The sequence below is a fragment of the Poecilia mexicana genome, unplaced genomic scaffold, assembly GCF_051168715.1.
Source record: "Poecilia mexicana isolate PSO_F unplaced genomic scaffold, ASM5116871v1 scaffold_8, whole genome shotgun sequence".
In the NCBI taxonomy this organism is placed as follows: domain Eukaryota; kingdom Metazoa; phylum Chordata; class Actinopteri; order Cyprinodontiformes; family Poeciliidae; genus Poecilia; species Poecilia mexicana.
This window is the reverse complement of record NW_028263377.1, coordinates 16,628,078-16,651,423: the sequence shown is the minus strand read 5'-3', so window position 1 is coordinate 16,651,423 and position 23,346 is coordinate 16,628,078. Positions and strand designations below refer to the sequence as shown.

Genomic DNA, 23,346 nt, shown 5'->3' with positions numbered 1-23,346 from the left:
CTTGGAAACATAATTCCCAAATTAAATTATCAAAAATGTATTTTTTTGCTGCAGCACTTAGAGTAACGGTAATGCAAAATTTGGATATAGCCACTTGGGCATGGACACAAAGTCCATGAAGCTCTCTGCACACCATTCCAGAGATACTCACAAAGCTTGGAGGCCTGTCATTATTAAGTCTGAAGAAGGTAGCTGACCTCTGTGCACTCTGCGTCACAGCTTCTACAGACACTGCTAGTTTTATGTGGGCTACTATTGCATGCATGGGTTGCTGTCGTTCCCAATCAGCTCCACTTTATTGTTTTCTAAGAGACTGAAGTTATGCACTTGTGGTCAGAGCTGGAAAAAAATATATTGAATTGCAATTATCACAGAAAAATCAGTTTAACCAAAATGATTACTCGGTAGAATTCCAATTTCAATATTTAGTAGGAGATCATATTTTAAGTGCCATGGATGCAAATTTGTCATGAAAACAATATACGTCATCTGTTTGTTGGAGACCCATGCTAGAAGTGCGTTTTTGACGGCTGAATTAATAAAGTCCAGAAAAGATGGTGGCAAGATTGTGATGGAGAAAAACATGAGAAAAAAAAATCAAGAACAATTTTGGCTCCTCAAAACTTACGTCTTCATTGCATTACATGTCTTCTTGATATTGTCTGACTTTATTTGTGGCCACGGAAGTGCTTGCAACTTCGGTGATCTGAAGAGGTGAGTGGATGCTTCTGGCAATGTAGTGTTTCTCATTTAAGTCATGACAAATGACACAATAATGAGACAGTGCGATGCATGATAGTTGCATAGTTCTGTTCCTACCATAATGTTCAAGAGAAACCTTTCTAAAGATGGAATGCGTTTCATGTAGAACTATAGTTTTCATGGCTGTAACTCTTCCTCATCCACCTACTTAGTATCTTCATATATTTATTTTTTTATGTTCCAATCATTACATGACTTAGGGGTTTTAACAATGAATTCTCCTCCCATTCACGATGTTTTAATCTACAAAATCTGAAAGTAAGATTTATTATTCAGGCTCTCGTCTTCTATCAAACACTGCAATGCTTCATTTTGAAAGCTTCATGTTAAAACATCATTTATCTCTGCAGCTGACAACCTGACACTATCTATCTAAATTCACCACAGACATAATGAGACTTCCTGAACTGACAGTGTTTTCCGAGGTAAACTCCAAAACGTCCCCGGACCTTCTAACGAAAAGGGCGAGTGCTGACTTGACCTTTGACTTTACTTTTTTTTTTTCTATTTTTTTCACAGGGAGAAGAAATGAGCAACACTTGTAGAGAAATTCAACTCTTGAAAGTTCAAGAGTGTTTCACCTAAATGCAGTGGTTCCTCTTTGACAGCCAGTAAAGGTCAGGCTACTCAAAGTTAAAGAGGCAAAATCTCCCTCCGCTGAAATGTATCTGGAAAGAATATAAATCATTTGTCATAATTCTTGCTGTCGGACAGGATTTGGCTCTCCCTCGCTCTCTCTTGGACTTGGACAGAGTTCAGACGTGGTGTGCAGCAGGATGTGAGTGACGTTCTCACCGGGCGGGGGACAACGCAGACTGTTTGAGGTGGTCTTCAAGTCTGAATTCTGAGTCCAGGAGTGAAACGGCCTGTCAGAGTGATGTATGATACATGTGCGAGTGTGTGTGTGCGCGCGTGTGCGTGTGTGTGTGTGTGTTTAAACAAGAAGGAAATGTAAAAGTACATGAAATCTTTTAGTCTGCTTCTCATCTGAGACAAATTGTACCTTGATGTTGTTTGACGAATTGTCTTAAGGAGGAACTCTTAGTCTCAAACATATGATGATGACCTACATAGTTCATGTCTATTAATATTCCCTTTCTCGTATTTACATGTCCAGAGAGCAGACAAGGAGAAAAGGGGAAATGCTGCATTAAAGTGTGCTTCCTCAGAGGGTCAAGTCTGCATCGTCTTTGCCTAACTTGAAAACAAACCTACATTAGCACCTCTCACTTTTGCTCTCATTGCAGTGCATTGGTTCCCCAAGTCCACCATTATTTTCCTCTTGGACTGACCCTCCCCCAGCCGCCTTTATTATGCCTAACTCCACCCTCCAAAACTCTCCCACACCCCCTTGCCCCCGCCACTCGCCTTGCCGCTGCCTCTCCGCATTGATGCCGATAATTGCCAATGAATGGATCTGCAGATTCCCATGGATGTCAGCAGAGCCTTTGGCCTGCTTTGTCACTCCCCTCCTCCTCGTCCTTTCCTGCTTTCCGAGTCTCCCCCTTTTCCGTCTCAGTGAGGATTAGGGGAGAGTGATGGAGGTGATTTGATGAAGTGGGTGAGACTGAAGGATTGATTGCCATGCGGCTCCCTCATCCACGTTAACTTGCCAACCAACTCTGTCACCTTTTTATGCACAAGACATGACAATGTTCCATCTATGATAGCGTTTCGCACCTACTGATCTCAGTGTGGTTTAAGGGGACTTTTCATGATAGATCAACTTAACTTTGCATAATTGCAAAGTGGAAGAAAAATGATACATGGATTTGACAAAAATGTGAAAAGTGGGCTATGTGTTTGTTTTCACTGCTCTTAAAAGTGAGACCTTATGTCTCAGTGAGATTTGCCTGTAAATTAAGGAAAAACAACAAAAAAACCCAGCCCCGATATAAAATCTAGCTCAACAAAATCCCTTCAGAGTTCCCCTAATAAGTGAATGAATCCCCCTGTATTTTCTACCAGCATAATTATAGTTATTCTGCCAAGGCCTCTGTAGTTTGTTAGCGAACCTTAATCAACACACATAATAATAATAAAAACCAAGGAACAAGTCAGGGATAAAGTTATGTAGATTTTCAAAACAGAAGTTAAACACAAATTCCAAGCTTTGAAAATCGAATATAGTCATGATCAGTTCATCATCTGAAAATTGAAAAAGTATAGCAAAACTACAAACCCACCACATAAAAAGACAGTTCAAGCAAGGAGAACTTTAGTCAGAGAAGCACTCAGGAGGCATACGATAACCCCTGATGATCTGTAGAGATCCACAGTTCTGACTGCAGAAATATCTGTCAGAAAAAACTAGTTGAGCAATCTACAAACTTGTTAAAAGGTTGGCGAGAAGAAAGGGAGATCTGAAAGAAATCCACTTGAGGTAAATGTGGAAAATACAATCTGATTATGACATGATCCGTCTGATTTTTAATTTTTTTTTTGGGTTACTTCTAAAACTCAATATTTGGAGGGGAAATGACACCACACTGCCAACACAATACTCCAGTGGTAACTCATGGTAGTGGCAGCATTATGTTGCGGGATGCTTTTCTTTACCAGAGGCGGAAAACCTGGTCAGAGCTAATAGAATAATGGATAGAGGTAAATACATAGCAATACCTGAAGAAAACCTGTTGTGACTCACCAATGACTTAAGCTGGGGTGGAGGTTCACCTTCCTGAAGGACAAAAACTCTAAACAACCAAAGCTTCAATGGGATGGTTTAGATCAAAACAAATCCATAATGAGCAATAACGGCTCAATGTTCTATCCTTAAGAATAGCTGCAAATTTGTTCTCCCAGAGCCCTTCTGTCCCTTCCTACAGAACATCAGCGTCTTTGTAAAGAACACGTAAAAAATGCTGTTCTTTATCTGGGAAAAGCTGGTAAAGACAAACTAGACATGCAAATTTAATTGCACCAATGTGTTGATGCAAAAAAAATTTACTCAGAGGACTGTGGGGGTAAACTAAATGGACAATATTTTTCATAACGTATGTAAATAAAATTCCTTCCATTTCAGCCGGAGAGCCCGTTTCTTATGGTCCATCGCATAAAATCCCACAGAATTACATTGAAATTTGTGGTTGTAGTTTGAGGAATGCAAAGGTGCTGCATGTACCTTTTATATCAGTTTGTTTGCAGTCCAAGCATTAATACATTCATAACAAATGAATGTATTAATGCTTTTCTTAATACATGAATGCATCCACTGTTGATAAAGTGGATGGTGATCCACTTTATCAACATCCACTAGATGTTTTTTTTTCTCTAAACATTCATTTTATCAAGCACATTTGTGGACAAAAATACAAATGGGTGACTTAGTAGTCATCCTACCACATTTCATGTGCAAGAAGAGCTGAGTGGTTCGACGTCATGAACACTGGGAGCCCACGCATCCTTTACATGCCAAAAGTAACCAATACCCAGTCAGTGTTCATCCAAGTTTAAAAAAAAAACAAAAAAAAAAACACTGGAGCAACTCTGCCTTCCGAGAAAGTCTGAGGTGGTCGCTAGAGTTAATCACATTACACCGGAAGAAACTGTAAGAACAGAGCAAAACAAACGGCTTCAAGAAGAACCTTTCATTGGAAATATAATTGTCTGGAGGAAGAAACAGAAGAAAGTATTTAAACAGGTTGAACGCACACCAAAACAAGCAATGCTGTGCATCTCGCAAAAAGTAACAATCAGCATTGAAGCGTGGACCTGGTCCAAAACCAAGTGGTAATTTCGTCATTTTTCTTTCCCTTTGAATACCGCACCAATTTGAGGAAATGGCTTGGAGTGGGTTTAAAGGCGTCTATGTTGCAGGAGTGTTGGGAACCAAGACGGTTTGGCTCTGGGCAGCATGTCAACCTCACTTCAAATTATCCTCATTAATGACAATTCCAAGAGGAAGTGGCCATTTGTATGTGTGTGATGTTAATATGTTTTGTAAGGGTATTGAATGAACACCAAGATAAAAAATTGGCATTTTTAGTTAGAATCCCAAGTGTTGCCCAAGTAAACTAAGTGGGAACTTTCACTGTTCTGAGACTTTAGAAAGATTATGACTTCCTGCCTTATGTTATAAATTGATTAAATAGGGTAAACTGCAAAAACTCCCAAAAAATGACAGAACAATTAAAGGAATAAATGACCATAAAAGGCAGAGGTTCCCAAACTGTGGGGCGCTTGAGCACCTGCCCCTTTAGTGGTCTCTGCACGGCCCTGCACAAAGCATTAACGTGCTTTGTCCCCCCCCTTCCCCCGGTCACTCACCACACCACACCTCTCAGTGTATATCAGTGTAACACACACATACGCACACAAGTAGCAAGTAGGATACCTGCATTGAATTACTTTTCAGTTATTCAGATATGAATGTCACTGTTTTTGCTAACTTCGAAGATTGGAAAAACATCTCCAGACACTGAACAGGCCTTAGTCTTGAAAAGAAACCAGAACCAGCAAATAGACTACTGATCAGTACAAAATGCTATTGTCAAAATATAAAAGTAATACAAAAAATGTACACCCAGTTATTATCTTGACATTCTACAACTCACTCAAGCTAAAGCTACCTAGCAAAATAGTTTTTGTTGATGTTTCTGTTATGTTTTCCGTCTGTGTAATGTTATCTCAACGTAAAGGACTCAAGAGAACTCAGACCTTATATCCAAGAATGTGCTGCACATCCCCCTTCTTCCCATCTCTCTGTATCATTTCCCAAGACTGTTTACCACAAACACAAGAGCGGCGCTGCCTTGGCTCATTATGGACAGCCACGCTGCAATGTGATGCACTGCCAAGTCCTGCCCCACTGCTCAGGCCTTGCACTCTTGTCTTTACTACCCAGCATCCAAGAACAGAGGGGTAAGGGTGCTGGTGGTCGTGTTAATGTGTTTCTGCGGGGCCTACATGATGTCATCTTGTGGCACGGTGGGGGCCAATCAAACCCTGAGAAAATTATGTCACCTTTTGTTGAGCCGCTCCATTCAAAGCTATAGAAGTGCAGTGAATTGAGAGCTGCATAGAGGTCATTTTTTTTTCTCCCTAAGAGTTGTGTTTGTGTGTATGTGTGTGAAAAAAAAAAAAAAAAAAAAACAGAAGAAAAAAGAAGCGGGGGAGGCAGACAAGCAGGGAAATGCATTGTGGACATGCTAATGTTGTTGACTATAACCAGAGCCATAAAGATGTCATGAAGCTCAAGTTACAAAACATCAGCGAGAGGGCCCTCGGTCTTCTTTTCTTATTTCATTTTGTATTGTCGTCTCCTTCAGATGTCGTTCTGAATTAATCCATATGATGTTTGACAAAACTTGTCAAAACTACAACAAGCTGGAGAATAAAAGCATGAAGCATACAGTTAGTTTATTTGTTTTTTTTATTGAACTGAAAGTGATGACAATATGCAACCCCTCAAACAATGATCGCAACCTCTTAGCACCTCCACCCACGCTCCTTCACTCATGGGGACGAAGCTCCCCCTGTTCTCAGCAGACATCGACGGTGAATGACATTAGAATAGGAAGTGACTTTGCTGGACTTATTCACTCTAATTGAAAGCAGTAATTATATTTACGCTTTAGGCTGGCATGGGTTTCTACATGTGAAAAAGGCCCTGTGGGGATTTTGACTTGTGATTGGTGAAAAACTCCCAACAGTCTGACTCATGCTGAACCAGACTAGGATAAAAGGTACTTCTCCATTGACATTATAAATACAAAAGTGACATAAAGATACCTCAGTACAGACAAAAACAAACTATGTTCAACATACTGATCTTCTCTCTTAAAGTCCCTAAGAATTTAACTTGTGATAGTTTCTTTTTTACTCAAAAATCTCTTCTTCTTTTGGCTGATCTTGCCATAGAAGATCATCCTTTCCTCTGATCAACTTTCTTACTACTCCAACCTTTGCCTTGTTGACCATTATCCCAACCTTTTCTATGTCCTTTTTCACTATATACATGAATTGTTTGAGTTGTCATCCTCTTCACCCTCTGCCAAGCTGCTCCATCTTCAACACTTTTCTCCCCCAATGTTTCCACTACATCTAAACTAACATTTTTTTTTTTACTTCTACAAATTAGGCTGGACTGACTTAAATGGGTTTGTACACTCCCAATGATATTTGAATGAAGATATCTTGGCAGTATGTAGAAAAATATATATTGTAGCCATCAACAAGGTTCTGGAATAATTCTGGCAGGATGCTAATGATTTAAGCAAACTGTATCATTTTGTTCAGAAGAGTGGATAAGTATCCAATCAGAATTATGCCAGAAGGTTAATGATGCTTACCAAAATGCATGTAAATTGACATGCATCCAAATATTAGTGACTCTGTATGTGTACAATTAAATATGTATGAATATTTGAACCTGTGTAAATTATATGAAGCAATCACAATTTCAATCCTAGTTTTTAAATGTAGTTTAAATGTTTAAATGTACTTTTTAAAAGTGCTGCATTCTGCATACTCATTCCAAATAAAGACACAGTTAAAATAGCCACCAAATGCAGAAAATTTGTATCACATTCCTATCCAAGACTGCATTAAAACCACTGCCCAGGACTGAATAGTTTCTATTACTTAGCTTTGTGAGTGCAAAACTTAGACTTGCCTATATCCTTTTAAACCAAAACCTCCCTGTACCTTTAAAATAACCGAATCTAACAATGGCAGGGAAGCAGAAAATAAGGATGATCCTGAATCTCTCTCAGCAAATTAATTATGAGTTTTATGATTGAGACACCTCCGAGAAAACCTACAATGAAGCAAACATTATAACTAACAGCAATAAAAAAGACGCATAGCAATCATTAAGGAAAACAACATCTCGCTGGTTATTAGTCATATAAATCCCCAGGTGCAGAAACAGAACAAACAGACAGCAGCTTAAATACACTTTTTTTTAATTTCTGCTAACAGGTTTCTGCAGACACAACAAAAGCGAAGGAGCTATAAATCATCATCATAACGAACAGTGTGCCAGGACGATCGGCCTACATTAAAAGACTGCCAATGTGTCACAAAGAAATGCAGTTGGGAGTGTTTTCGGTTGGCATTCATCAAAAACCTGCAACAATGGTGTCTTTGTGAAGGTAACTGGAAGACAGAAGCTGCAGTTCCACTGAATAAACAGACTCAGCACAGCACCTTGATCTCACATAGGTTGATTTTTGTTCATCAAAAGAAGCATTGACAGCACTTAAGATTTTCACATTACAACCACAAACCTCAATGCATTTTATTGTGAGCGCAAAGTAGTGCGTAATTGTGAAATTTTGAATAATGGGCATGCAATGTGTGGCTTGCAAATGTCTTTAGGCTCCCTTATACTCTGATATCTCTAAGTAAGACAAATTTCCTCCAGAAGGTAAGAAAGTAACACTAAATCATCCCCATGGTAAAATACGGCAGTGGTGGCATCATGCTGCACGGATTTCTTTCCTCAGCAGGGACCAATAGGTCAGAGTTGATGGGAAGATGGATGGAACTATATGCCAGGCAACCCTGAAAGAAAACATGCTGGAGGCTACACAGTACTAGAAATGTCAAATTTTTAGAAGAGCTATAACGACATAGTTTAGCTCGATGCATACCCATGTTTTTGAATGGCCCTGTCCAAGTCCAGACCTAAATCTTATTGAGATTCTTTGGCCAGTCTCGATAACTGATGCCCCCAGAGGCTCTTCATTCACTGTGGCTAACTTTGAACTACTTTGCAAAGTAGCAAAATAGGAAAAATGTCAGGTAGGTAATTTTATTTATTTTATTTGTCAGTCTGTACAACAGCAAAATAGGTAGAGACATTCCCAAAAATCTGTAATTGCAGCAAACTGCAAGTACAAGTGCAGAACAGAGGTTTCAGAATATTATCTGTAATACTTAAAAACCATGCCGTCCTGCTCTTTCACATTTCAACTATAAACTACTGTTTTTATCTAATCTAAAATCTCACTATAATGTCCTGAGGTTTGGGCTTGTAAAAGTTCAATGGGTATAAATACTTTTGCATGGCACTGTACAAAACTGATTTTATGTTCTTTAATTTGCATGTGCAAAAGATGCATAAAATGAAAAGTCCGTCGGATTACTATCTTTTAAATTTTCCAGCGGTTGGTGATCCCTTTTCATGAATAAATGTCACAGCATGAAGAAGCACTGAAAATCAAGAGCAGATGCACATGGAGGAACAATATTTATCCAAGTTCAATTCAGGAAAAAATGAGAAAGTCAAACAATGTGTAGATGGTTGATGTAACTGTGGCATTAGCACATTTATTACATCGATTTTTCTACTGAGCATGTATCCAGATGTTGACAGATGTGTTCCACAAAGTCTGAGCTGTTGAATCCTCTCCACTTTCCCTCAGAGTTTATGTCACGGCTTTTTTTTTCCCGAGTTCTAGTCCTGGCTCCAGCCTGACAGCTAGATCGTCAGGGAAGTAGCTCACTCAGTCATTTGCCAGGCCAGGAGCACACAGCTGCTGCAGGAGGATGCAGGTCCACCGTCCAGCTCACGATTAGGTGTGATCCTAGAAACATGATATAGAAAGTTAGGACTGACTACGGCCACAAAGAACCAATTTGAACATCCACATTTTATTCTTAAGCCAATTTATAGAAAATTCAAAGTGCATGAGCTTTTCAGTATTTTTTTATTATTATTATTTTTTAGTTGTAGTACATCATTTGTTTGCTAGCAATGTTTCTTGAAATTGGAACCTGATGTTTTATTGTATAACGTAGGTACTGAAAAAAAAATTAATGTATTTAAAAATTATATATGTTGAATTTAACTGCCTAGTAGACGAAAGAGTTATTTAAAACAAATGTTTGAAACCAAACCCAAATCTGGGATAGTTCATATTACAAAAAAACTTAAATTTGAAAAATGTTACAGTAATTCACACACACACACACAGTAATATACTAAAATTTTTAGTAATTTCTGCTTCAAAGTACATATTACAGATGAGGTAAAGGCTGCTACTAAATGCTTCTGGACTTAAATAAAACCCTTAGCATAGAAACAGGATGAAAGCCTGTAGATAAAACTGCTTTGATGCAGTAATTCAAACAAAAGAAGTCCGAAACAAATTGAACTTCATCTGAACATCCATTTTAGTATTTATAAAACAGTGCCTGTCTTTGTACCTCTCTGATATTTTTTTGGGTAGCAGAAATCTGGTCAGAGCCTGTTTCTATTCCACTAATCCAAGATGAAGAATTAAACATGTATAACATCTGCAGACAATTCCACTTCAGAAACATCAGAACTATCCCCTTTAGAAGTTATTTTTTTTAATGCAGGAGCTTTGAAATTGGCATAAAAAAGTTGGAGATTAGCCTCAACAAGTGCAGGCTTGAAGTTCTGATTTAAAATATTCTCATATGTCATTCTGGTTTGAAATAATAATAATAAAAAAAGTAAAAAAAAAAAAAAAAAAAAAGTATATGCAACATTTTTAACAGAGGACAACAAAACAATTAAAGATAAAGATGAGCAATCTCAAATTAGGTAATGCATGTAGGTGGCCTCTTGACAACCCAGACGTTGCTGTACCTGCACTTGTTCTCGTAATCTCCCCAGAAAAAATGACATAATGCTGCCCACCTCCGCACAGCAGCCACTCAACCCTGCAGTTGTTATGGCAGCAAAGTGGTGTGACCGGCCCGGCCCGCCCGGTCTTTGCCGAAAGAAGGGAAGGAACAATGTGTCAGAGGATAAGTAGTCATCAATCACTATTTCTCATCTTCTTTCTGCTTGTCTGCACCGACAATCTGGTTTACCTGCAAGGAATCACGTTCCACCAACGTACAGGATGTGACTTAACACTTGTGGTCTTTTCTCATTTTCATTCTGCTGCAACTGAAAGATCACATGGCATCCAGTCTGTGTGATTTTTGTTAAAAATCTATGACCGTTACTCGCTGCCTTGGTCAGATTTTGTGCTCTTCTAGCTTATTTTCTGGATCTTTCTGTCTCTTTGGCTCGCATTCTGGTTTTTCCCTTCCCACGTTTCTTTCCTGTGCCTCACCTTGGAGTGCAGCCAGTGAGAGCAGCATCAGCGAATAGGATCCAGGTCCCAACCTGCCTTTGAGTCTTTGCCTGCCCATGTATATCTTTTTGTGCCGGAGGCTGCAACTAGGGCTGGCAGCCCCCATCAGCCTCAACTCATAAGCCCATCTACTGTACCCGTCTGCTGGCGCCCTGCCACCCATACAGAGTTCCCCTTCACTTACTGACAGGACCAACTAGACAGCAGAGGAAGATATTGTGAGCCTAAAAAAATCTATAGAAAATGACTGCTCATCTCGGGGTCAAGCATGTTTGACCTCCACTGAGAACACCCACGACCACCGTGAGAGGTGCACTTATACAGTACCTATCATTCAGCCTGCTGGCCACCCTACACATTCCCATTACCTTTGAAGGCCACCGACTCTGCGGTGGGCCATCAAAGCATATCATCTCAGTTCCACTGAAGGGATCTGAGGCTCCTGGGTTTGAAGTGATATCTCAGTGCCACTGCATTCTTTACTTTGCTGTCATGACTTAGATTACACAATAAAAAAAAAAAAACAAGAGAAAATGAAGGGTACAAATCCTGTGTCACTCCCTGTATGATACGCAGTGATCACATGCGTCTCAAAACATGGGTTTTATCAGTAACCAACAAACTCGAGTTGTGTGTGGCAACAGTCAGAATTAGTAATATGCCAGCAATGTGTGTGAACAAACTCAGTGATGACAAAGGAGAAATCAGAGACATCTCTACCTTTTAGAACTGTTGAGATAGAGTTTCCATTACTCAGCCTCTTCTCGTGGCTCACCTGGGATCACCTGAAAAAAGACAAAAGGTGGGGGGAATAAAGATGATTCAGAAAGGCTTTCCTGGATAAGTAAGGAATCAAATTCAGTCTAGGTCAGCTCTACCCAAACTTGCATTCATAAAGTTCCAACTATGGAGAAAGTGGGGCTCCTTTTAAAGAACAAAAAAATGAAGATAAAACAAAAAGTTAAAAGAAACAAATGGCCTAGTCTGGGCAGTCTAGACACTTCTAGAGATGTCTAAACTTTACTATATCTCTAACTACTTAATTATTAGATATACCTGTTTAATGGCTTGGTAACACAGACAGCAAATCTGCCTTTGAGATGTGACAGTAGGGGAAGATGCTGTAGGTGTATTTTTTTTGGCTTGTTTAACTTCAAGGGAAACATGATTATGTATTCACAATATATATTATTTGGCCTTTAAGTAAAGCCATTTCAGATGGTGAAATGTGCTGGTAAAGTCCAAAGTGTGACTTTTAAACCTCAGTGGCTTCAAATTGGCCAGGAAGAACAAACATGTGATACAATTATTGATTAAATGTTTGTAACCTCAAATAAGCTCACACAGTGGTTCAGGTGATTTAATTAAAACTATAGATTTCATAAACAAATATTGCTGAAGAAGAACATCCTGCAATTGCAGACTTTCAAGCATCATCTATTGTCTCAGACTAGCCCTGTGTTTAAAGTTTATCCCAATGATTTATCAATCTATTCCTTCCCCTAGCCTTAACCCTAGAAGAATATGATGGCAACTTGGAGTCTCATCACATTGAAATTACTACAAATGACTGTCTTTGTGAACTATCAACAAACATGCCATTTGCTTCTGGTCTGATCACAGACATACCAGAAAAAGCATTCAGGCATTCTGCTCCTCTAACTTCACAACATTTCCGGGAGAAAATCAAGCACCCGCAAATTATTTCTTTTGTTGCCACAAAATAAGAGCCTCAAACAAAACAGGCATGTTGTCAAATTCTGGCTTGAACCTATTTCACTAGAAATGACACACCGACAGCACAAGGATAGTGTTGATGAGAACTGTTGTTGAAAAAAGAAGCCAGCTATTTCTACTTCACTTAGCTTCTAGAGGCTTTTTTTTAATTGTCTTGGTATTAGATATTTACTAGAACCAGCTTTAAACTATGCAACATTGCAAATGGTCATAAGTGCTAAAAAGATTTATTTGTCCGAAGGACAGCAAGCATCATTGTTTCCTTAATTAATGGAGTCATTTAAGATCACATGTTTGCTTCAAATTAGACACAGTGGGGGATGCCATTAGGATAGATCTTAATCTTTAGGTTCTTTCTCAACCAGAGGTAGCTTTATAGTTACAAATAGTCCAGGCCTTTTTGCAGTTTCCCAATAAACAGCACTAAAAGTAAAACCTTTATTGGAAAGTTAGCTCAGCCAACTCTGTTAAATTCAAATTTTTCTGGGGGTCCTACAACACTCTGCTTTTTTTAAATTACACATTATTAATTTAAGTTGCATTTCTATATAAGGTTACCGGGTTCAGGTCAGAACTGGCTCAGGCAACCTACTGTTATTTAGATGCAAACACGTTTCATCCTGAAGCTGCACTAGCTAAAGTAATCACACCCCAGGTCCAAATCCATCCAAACCAAAGTCAAAGGTGCTTGCTGCGTCTAAGTTTCTCTGTCCCAGACAGGTTACCTTGGCAACAAATGCACTGTTTCCGAGTGACACAAAGCCCAAACTCAAAAACCTTCTTTCAGGATGAAGGCTCCAACAGTTGAGGGGGAAAACAGCAATAATAAGACGGTGGGGAGAGAAACTGAATACTGGGAAATTGGTTCACAGAGTTTCTGGAGGACATGGTAAAATGGTTCTTTCCTTTTAAAAATACCTTTCTCTGGCACCAGGCGCCACAGGTAGTCGTGTCCTGCTTTTGCTTCTTTTATACCCTTTCTAGTGTTTCAGCTTTTTTTTCCTAAGCCATCACACTGTGCTAAGTGAGTTATCATCTACACCAGCTGACTGGACGTGCATGAGGTTTAGCTGAGCTTCCAGATGAGGTAATGTTTAGCGAGGTTGGTGAGCAAGTAGAAGAGTCAGTCAGATCTTGATTAGCTCAGAAGTGGGGGCCTTCCCCAATATTGGACACCCCTTTGTCTGGTGAGATTACTACCTTATGAAAAACTGCCCCCGCTGACATGCCTGATGGGATCAGAGCTTCCTGCTTATGAGCTCGCCCCAGACAGGAAAGAAAACGCACAAATACCAAGCACGCACTTTCAAAAGTGTCCAGACCAGACAAGCGAGAAAACTCTGAGGTCACTGCTCACATGCAAGATGTGTTTTGCATTAACAAAAAAAATCCAATGTGTGGAAACATTGAGAATTGTGTGGCGTCAAAGATCACTTAGTGCTTCTTATGACTCCTACTGTTTGTCATGACCACAAGTAATGATCTCAAGACTGAAAAGAATACATTTATTAACAGGCCAAAGAACACACAAACACTTATGCATTCTATGGTTACATCCTGCAGCCCATCACTGATGAAAGTTACACAGTGAACTACTACTGTCATCTGAAAGACATGGAAAGCATACAGCTTAATTGAAAACCAAAACGGTGTGTTGGATATCTGCCTAAACTGACACACTGTGCAAAAAACCCCCCCAAAAAAACACATTAATCAGAGAAGAAACCAACTTGGCCATAATGACTCTGGAGGAGCTACATAGATCCACAGCTCAGGTGAAAGTATCTGTGAGACATCTGCATTGTATTGCTTGTCATGTAGTGGTTACAGCAAGAGGTTGCTCTGGTTAGATGAGATCATGCCATGTGTGGCAGAAAACTAATACTTCAACTTAGCCTGAACAAACCACTCCCGAGGTAAAACACAGCGGTGACAGCATGGTGTTATGGGGATGGCTTTCTCCAGCAGGGACAGGCTGGTCTGTATGAGAGTTAAATACAGAGCAATACTGGAGGTAAACCTCTTTGCTGCAAAAGACTTGACCTTTCAGCAGGAAAACAAAAAACATGACAAAAACAGTTTACAGCAAAAGATTCTTATATAGCTGAATGATCCAACCAGAACATACAGAATCAAAACCTAAGTCTAATTTGGACTTCATGGTGGGACTTGAACACAGATTTTTTTTTTTAAAAGATGCTCTCCAACCCAAACTGATCGAGCTGTATCTATTTTGCAAATGGACAAAGATTTCATCCTCAGTCTCTGTGGCAGATCGAGACATTCCCCAAATGACTGCCGCCTTTCATTTTTTACGGTTTTATTGGCTCTTGTGGCCTTTATTTGATAGTGAATTGACAGGAAAGTGAGTAATGAGAGAGGAGGGAACACACGCGGCAAAGGTCATCAGCCCGGTACTCGAACTTGTGACGCCTGCTTTTGCAGCATTGAGAACTCAGGCCTCCATGTGTGGGTTGTGCTTAACCCCTGCGCCAAAAAACACTGCTGCTTTAATTGCTGCAAAAGGTGACTATATAAAATATTGACAAAAACATTACCGAGCTATGCTTTTCAAATCTTTACTTGTAAAATATTTTAAAAACCATGTTGAAAATTATGTGCTACCTGGTGCTGGTGTATACACACATGAAACCCCACTAAAATACATTGAGGTTTGTGGTTGTAGCCTGACAAAATATCCCAAAAGTTTAAGGGTATTAATACTGTTGCAACTCACTACAGAAGATTATTTCTATTATTTGACATCACTTCTGATGGTCCATTAGTTCAAATTAATGTATGATTATGAGATAAATGTAAACAGGAAACTGCAAACAAAAACCTGCCTCGGACAGCAAAGTAGAGCTTTTTACTTATTTCCAGATGTGTAATTGGGTGTTAATTAGTGGTGGCCTTAGTTCACATAACCTTCCCCAAACAAATCACAATTAAACCTAAGGCCAATGGAATAAATGTGGCAGCCTGGTTTCGTTGAGCTGTGCCGCAAACTTCAACACCTTTCCATTTCTACTGTGTGGCAGCCTGTACCAACAAACACTCATATTTCCACAGAGTGCGTTGTGAAAACAAATAAATGCTGTGTGTGTGCGCGTGTTTTAGCATTTCTCATTTCTCATGTAGTAAGGCCCATTTTTCTAGTAAATACTACTACGTTGTGAGGATCCACTGCTCCTTATGGGGCCCGATGTTCAGGTCCCATAAGAAGTGCTGTTTGGGGGTTTAGGGTTAGGGCTAGGATTTCTGTAAAGTTAAGAGTTAGGCATGTAATGGCAATGGTTAGGTGTAGGTTAAGTGACAAGGTTTAGGCTATAGAAATGAAAGAAGCAGTGGAAGTCATTGTCAAAATATAAATGTATAATATGTGTGTGTGTGTGTGTGTATGCAAAGGATGCAAATAAAAAGCACATGCACACATACCAATCAGGGACACTGGCACAACCTTGCGCCAGCGGACTTTTAAACCAGTCATGTGAAACGACCCATTCCCTTCTGCAAATCAGATTACATCTCCGAGCTGAGCCGAGGCCTGCATGTACACACCCACATTCAAAGCTAAGGGGCTCATGTCCATTACACAGGCACATGCACAGGCGCACACAACACTCAACCTAATCAGATTTCGTCCCACCAGCCCTCCTGAAATTGCGAGAGTACAAAATCCGTCGGGGTCCCGCTAAGAAAGGAAATATTAACTCAAAAATGTACAACTCGAATGTTTCAACAAATATGATATATTTCAGGGGCTGCGTCCTATGAAGAATGGAGTTCTTTCTACGGAGTTCCCTGAAAATCGTAGCAGGCTCTGATAAGCTTCCTTTCAGCAGTGTTCCGACTGCTGTTTGGCAGGGCCGCTGTGGAATGAGCACATGTGGAAACATGTTTATAGAGCGTTTGGTCTGAATGCAAATGATAGATGATTCGTGAATGATTCAAGTTCTCTTCAGGTTACCACGTATTGAAAACACAAAAATCGCAGTCATTTATTCTGCTTCAATTAGTGTCAAATTGGCCTCAGTCAGTGATTTCAAGTTAAACAACATTAAACAGTCCAGCGAGAGACTCAGTTAGCAGATAAATAAATGCATGGATAGCTGAATCCTTGCAGGGTAGCAGAGTGAGTGTGCAAATATTTCAGGGCTGCTCGTGTCCACGTTGACTATCAGGTGATGAAAGTTTCTGACGCTCTGTGAGTGTACTGTAAAGTTTTTGGCTCAGAGAAAGGGTGAAATAAGTTGGTTGACTGCCTGTTGGGGGACCGGTTCTCTTAATCAAACCCAGACAGTAACAGGAAGTACACTCTGCCACAAATAATATACATTAGGTCCCTACTCTTGCAAGTAGACAACACACCGAATACAACACAGAGGGATTTCCTCGAAACGAATTGGCAATCAAATCTCCTTTTTTTGTTTTTGATTTTGTTAAAAATAAATTATTTCTTCAAAGAACTGATGTAAAGCTCATTGTCTGTGCCTCCTTTGCCGTAGAGGTTAGGGGGTGGGAAGTTGTGGGTGGCTGGAAGTCGAGATGGCTGTGCCCACAATGGGGCGTCAGGACTCTGTCAGTTAGTTAAACTGAAGTTCAGCTCTAGTGGGTTTATCCTGTCGTCACAGCGACATCTGAGAAGAGCACCAGTGGAGATGGGCAGAGTGGAGAACAGAGCGGCTTGGATTGCACTGGATGTTCAGATAAGGCGACAGGAAAGGGCAAAACAGGGCAGGACGACATGGGAAGCGGGCAGTGGTTACGGTTACACTCGGAAGAGATCATTCAACCGTTGGATCACCTTTCCCACCTGTGGAGGCCAGGATGCGACTTGGTCACAAAGTACGACAGGAGGGAGTTGGGAATTTGTCACCTCACACTGAACCTCAGTACGTACAATTATCAACAACTACAACCAACATGCCAGGGCGACATGGTGGACCACAAGAGAGGAGGTCAAAGGAGTAAACAGGAACTAGTAAAACCTTTAGATAGTAATAAAATAAAAAAAAAGTTGGATTCTGAACGTTAAGAGAAGAAGCTCTGCAGCAACCCCAATAGAAATACTGGAAAATAAATACTCAGACTTCTGGAAGCTTCAGAATTAATATAACAAGACCTATACTTCACTGCAATATTGCTTGAAAGGTTGAACCAATGTAATGCTAATATGACAGATTTAAAATAAATTTAAAATGTATTCTTGATTTAAAAACAAAACTTTGCAACACATTTGAATCTGCAAGTAGAAATAATGAATGGCCACACAAGGCAAAAAAAAAAAAGCCAGAAAAAAATAACTTGCACATTATTATTGATTCTTTTTATAATTTAGTTTTAAAAGCAAATTCGGAACCCACCAAAAGTGATAATGGAAGGTCAAAGGATCTTACTTCAAATAAAAATATCACAAAATATGTGTCTATTAGTTTTCCAAATAATAACAGAACCTGTGACCAGGAGCGGTCACCGTAGCTGTGAGATGTTAGTTTTAGAGCATAGGTAAACGGCCTCATCTATGGTGGGCCTGTACCCTACACAGAGAACGCACATGTTTTCCATTGTGGTTAAAAGAGATGGGGATTAAAGTGTAGCACAGCCGGAGCCACAGCTATACACCCCATGGTGGGATCACAGTCCTCTCTGGTCTTTGAGCAGTGCTGATGCAGCTCACTTGGAGGCTTGGTATTGTGTAGGGAGAAGGCATGGTCAAATCTACTTGATAGGTAAGGCTAGAAGGAAAATATATTTATTGGTTTTGAGGAGGCAGACAAGTAGGGAAGTTGGTAAAAGTGCCTGACAGAAGGTGACAGACCCTCACACAAAAACAGACTGCTAAGGTTATGGAAAGGTGTTGAAATGAACTGGATATTGCTTACATAACCCCAAAACTGTCCCAGTAAGAGATAGATCACCTTCAAAGCTCGTATTAAAAACCATAAAGAGGCTAAACAATGACGGTGGTTAGAAAAGAAAAGAAAAAAAAAAAAAGGCAAATTGCCAAAAGTTGATGCTGTTGAATGCTTGACTTTCACCTCAGTGCCTCTAGGTCAAATGGGCCACATTCAGGTACCACAGGGGATAGTTAATGCAGGAGACTGTGACCGTGTAGCCAATTAACAGACACTTTATAAAGGCAAGCAGTGCAAGGGACATTGAGGAAGATATGCATAGTGGAGCATATCTGCGCTTACCAAAAAAAAAAAAAAAAAAAAAAAAGCCAATTAACAAACACCACATGAAGTTCTGCTGTGACTGCGTTGGCCTTTTACATGAGCAGCAAGTATAACGACTTTGTGTGCAGAGCGAGGAAGGATGTAGGGAGGGCTGAACATTCATTCTGTCAGTTCCACCCAGCAATAGTATCCACTGCTGAGTGGTTTGAGGGATGAGAAGTATTTAAGGGTTTGCCGACTTTCATATCAGCCTATAAAAAGGGAACATTAAACTGTAACCATTTTTTACACTCTTTACATTTTTAAATATCCTAATATGCTTGGGGTTTGGTGAAGGAAAACATGCTTATGCGGACAATTTAGGTCAAATTTGAATTCTAGCTTAATTTTGTAACAAAAGCACTCTAGATCACGCAAAGTGAGTTACTCTGAATCTCCACCCAAACAAGCTAAACCTGAGCATCCCAGAAAATTAGGAACCTCCATTCTTAACCTTTTGGCCTCCCATAAACTAAGATAATTACATGTTTTTCGTCTGTCAGTTCTGCAGCACTGGTGTATCCCCTTCTCTGTGTGTTTGTGGGAGGAACTGGGCAGTGGGGATTGCGTGCAGGGCGTCTGAGCAGATTTGCTGGACTTTCTCACCCACAAACACACTGCGGCTGAAAGAGGACGGCATGTTAATGAGTGTGTGCTAGGTTGTGTTTTGAAACTGGAAAGAGATTTACGAAGTGATTGGAATCAGCTCTGAAAAGGTCACGCCAAACAAGTTCATGAGACTAAGTGAATGCAGTTTCGTCTTCAATCCAGGTGACTGAAAGCCGGTAGCTTCTCTACACACTGGTACCACTCAAACCACTTATCCCTCCTTCATGACATCATTAGTTTCCGAATCCAGTGACGCCACACTGACATTTGGTCTCTTTGATTAATTGGTTCCTACAGGGCTCTAGGAGTATTTCCGACCGAAACCAAAAAAGAACACACTTCTTCAGCACTGATTTGTTAGATCTAAACACTCCTTTAGCCTAGAGAAAACCACAATCCAGGATGATCTAACATGAAATAAAAAGCATAACACAATGTAGCTGAGCTTTCTTGAACTCGGTCACAGCTTTAAATAGGATGTCAGTATTGGGCGTTTCTGTCAAAGTACCTTGACAACAAACATCCAACAAAAACACATCGACATAACACATGCATCACAGCACAAACCTAAATGCATGCCTTTGTGCACGTGTCCTTCATGCGGTATTTAACAAGGACTGCAAATATTCCCAAGTAAGATGAAAATTCTCCAACAGTGGAAAAAGGTAGAATGAGGAAAACTTGTAATCCAGCTAATCCTGCAAGGATTAGGACCAGGCGAATATCAGCAATAATAAACAAATGACTAACATTCCCAGCCTGTGTGGTTTCAAGCCCCAGGGCTCCAGCTAGAACCCAGCAGGATCTGGATCCAATCCCCGCTGTTTATCAGTGCACGTAGAAGTGGCCACTTGTGAAACCCTTGTGATAAACGCTTGGGGGACAAACAGAAAATGGCTAACAGAGGAGCCTAACCAAATCACTCCTCCTAGTTGGGGTTGCAGATCAGACCTCAAACACCACAGCCTGATATTCTGGCTATGTTCTTACCACTCTATTTTTCACAGTGACACAGTTTTCTATTAGGCATTTTTTCTATGGGCTGATGGTTTGATAAAACCTTCAACATGTTTTAGTGACAAAAGTACTCTAATCTGTCAGGCAACACTTGGACTGAATTAATTTACCATTACAAAAAGCCAAACTATGCAAGTAAACAAACAAAGGAAGTTGACATAGTAAAAATCTGTTTCTTCCAAAAAGGAGTGCACCCACATTACAAGGCTTTCAACACTTTCTGTAGATTTTCATTCATTGTAAATACATGTCTAATTTATATACTGACACAACTCAATCATTTAGCATTATTTTCATCTGGACTTATTGGGAGATCAAACACTGACCAAATTACAATTTGAATTTTGTGATTACTAAAGCCACAGATACTAAAGTCTGCACTTTCACAATATTTTTTGATGCAACCATTTTAGCTTAAAGATATGCTTTGATTCATTAACAGAGGCAAACTTTTTTTTTTTTTTTAATCAATGAACCTGCAGCAATTGGTATGGGCAGGTAAGATCTTGAAGAAAACCCGAGTGGTATGGTAAATGGTAATGACTTGTACTTGTATAGCAACCTGAGGAAGTCTGACAGAGGTGACGTTGCCATCCACCAGCGCCACCAGGCCCTCTGACTCCCACCAGTATGCAAGGTGGGTGAAATGTCTTGCCCAAGCACAAGAATATTGACCAAGACTAGTCCGATCGTTGCATCTCTTAATCCACAGCATCATTATGACACAATTTTGGACAAAGGTCAAGTTTTTTTTTGCTTGGGCAAATTGACAGGAACTTTTTAAACAAATTTCTTTCCCTGTCTTATCAGAGGCAAGTTATACACTAGATAGGTCACCTGTCCATCAAAGGACAAATGACCATGGATGCACATAATCACATCTAAGGGCAATTTAATGTCTAAAGACTCTATTACTGCATATTTAGGACAGAGGCACAATGCCAGATACCTTGATAGAGCTCATGAATTAATTAAGAAAACAAAAACCCCTGAAGTTAAGTTAGGGACCCTCTTGCTAGATGGTAGAATTTCACCATCATGCAACTCAATTAAAAAAAAAAAAAAAAAAAAAAAAAAAAAAGTTTTTTTAAGACTTCTGTCTGACTGAAAACATGAAACAGTAAACCTGTTTTGTTTATTGACAAAATATTTATTGCTGGTCACCATGGAGTTATTGCAGAATAATGTTAGACAGATAACATAATGGATCATAAATGCCCTGAAGTAGTAACAGGGTTGCTTAATTGCTCTGTGTCGTAAAACTAAAGATCAAAGGCAAAGAAGTGAAAGCAGGTTGTATTTTTTTATATTCTAAAACAGCTTCCACTGGCAATGCAGACACACTAGCTTCGTTTTATTTGACATCTGAGTAAGTGTTTTGACTCAAACTAGGTGAATATTCAGATGCTCTAATATTGTGACACCAGCATGTAGGGGCAATTAAAATCAGTGCTCTGCACTGATTTTAATCTGAAAGTACTGATGTACTTTCAGATTTATTTTCAGATTCCATGTGGAAAAAGTGGAAAATTTGTAACATCTTGCTTGCTCTGCCTGCCTCCACCACAACACCTTACCTGCTGTGCCCAGTGACTTACAAAGTCTGAAGGACTTTTCTGTCCCAAAGCAATTCCCTGGCTGGCACAAAAGCCATCTGGGGTGCGTCTGAGAGCTTAAGCAACAGAATAACTCTTTCAAGCAGAACTCTGCATGGTTCTGACTGCAGGGCGCTGAGGTTGCCACTACCTAGACTCCAACTGTATCTCCTCCTCCCCTTTTGCCCCTTTAATCCTGACCTACATGACTGACTCCAACTGAAAGCTCCACACGCCAGAGGTGGGAACCAAAAGCACTGTCAGATGTATATAAAAAGGCCACCTGCTCATCAAATTAAATTGCATCCACAATTGTGAATAAAGAGAAAGGGGAAGAAGGGGGGAAATGAGAAAAATAAAAGGAAAGACAAGTCACTCGCCTCCCTTTGTGATCTTGGCAGACAAAAGAACAAATTGTATGTCTGTGTCATGATTCTACAGCTCAAAATTGGCATAGGAACCCACTTAGAACGGCTCGCATGTGTAGATGTTGATATAGGTTCCCACCTGAGAGCGGAAGAGGTGCACGGACTCACCTTTCAGCCTTTCATCTTGGTTTCTTTTGTATTCCATGACACTTGCACGTCCCGTCTCTTTCCACTATTGAGCAGAATTGACTGTTATTATTCCAAACAGCATTATCTTTATTAATGCCACAGGTCTCAGGACTGTGCACTTGCCGGGAGCCGGGTCTGGATGGAGCGCAGACCAGTCTGGCTAGATAAAAGCTCAGCGCAGAGTGATGTATGCAAGCCAGACAGCTCCGGCGGGCCTTCATCCTTACTCTTCAAGCTCAGAGAGAGGCAGAGGACCTACAAAGACAAAGATACGACTTTAATCTTTAGATCAGGTGGAAACATTTGTTCTGAGAGTAGCATTATAGAAGACTATCAAAGCCACTTTAGGTTAGCCGGGAGTCAGAACAAACACATTTTATCATAAGCAAACAGATTTTGTTGAAATTGAGAAAAAACAAACAAGCAAACAAAAAAAAAAAAAAAAAAAAAAAAAACTTCTGAAAGTCTAACCAAAACTGGTATGTTTTGAAAATAATGATTCATATATTTCTGCTATAACTGGTATTAAACTTGAATGAGGCTCTTTCCGAAAGGCTGTCATGCATGACAAGTTATTTTAAAGGTGGTGTGGAGAGCTGACGTGTGGCCAGGCCCGGGCAGGGCAGCGGCCGGGGGTCTTAGCTTAATGCCTCAAGCCCCTCGCTCCAGTGAGGCACACAGAATCAGCTCCTGGCCAGAGTCCGGACACTGATTTATGGGACTGGGTGATTATGATCAAACCAGCCGTGAGGACCACCCAGATGGTGGCACAGGATGACAAACACAC

General features: G+C 40.1%; 1 long non-coding RNA gene across 1 annotated transcript in view; it reads right to left on the bottom strand.

The window, feature by feature from the left end:
- Positions 1-6,118: 6,118 nt before the first annotated feature.
- LOC148158036 (uncharacterized) overlaps positions 6,119-23,346 on the bottom strand; it is a 56,854-nt gene continuing 39,626 nt past the window's right edge. Inside the window, exons 4-7 of the long non-coding RNA XR_015764112.1 lie at positions 22,683-22,814; positions 22,539-22,602; positions 11,544-11,608; positions 6,119-9,296 (exon numbers count right to left, since the gene is read on the bottom strand). This is a non-coding gene — a long non-coding RNA (uncharacterized LOC148158036). The remainder of the gene's footprint in view (positions 9,297-11,543; positions 11,609-22,538; positions 22,603-22,682; positions 22,815-23,346) is intronic.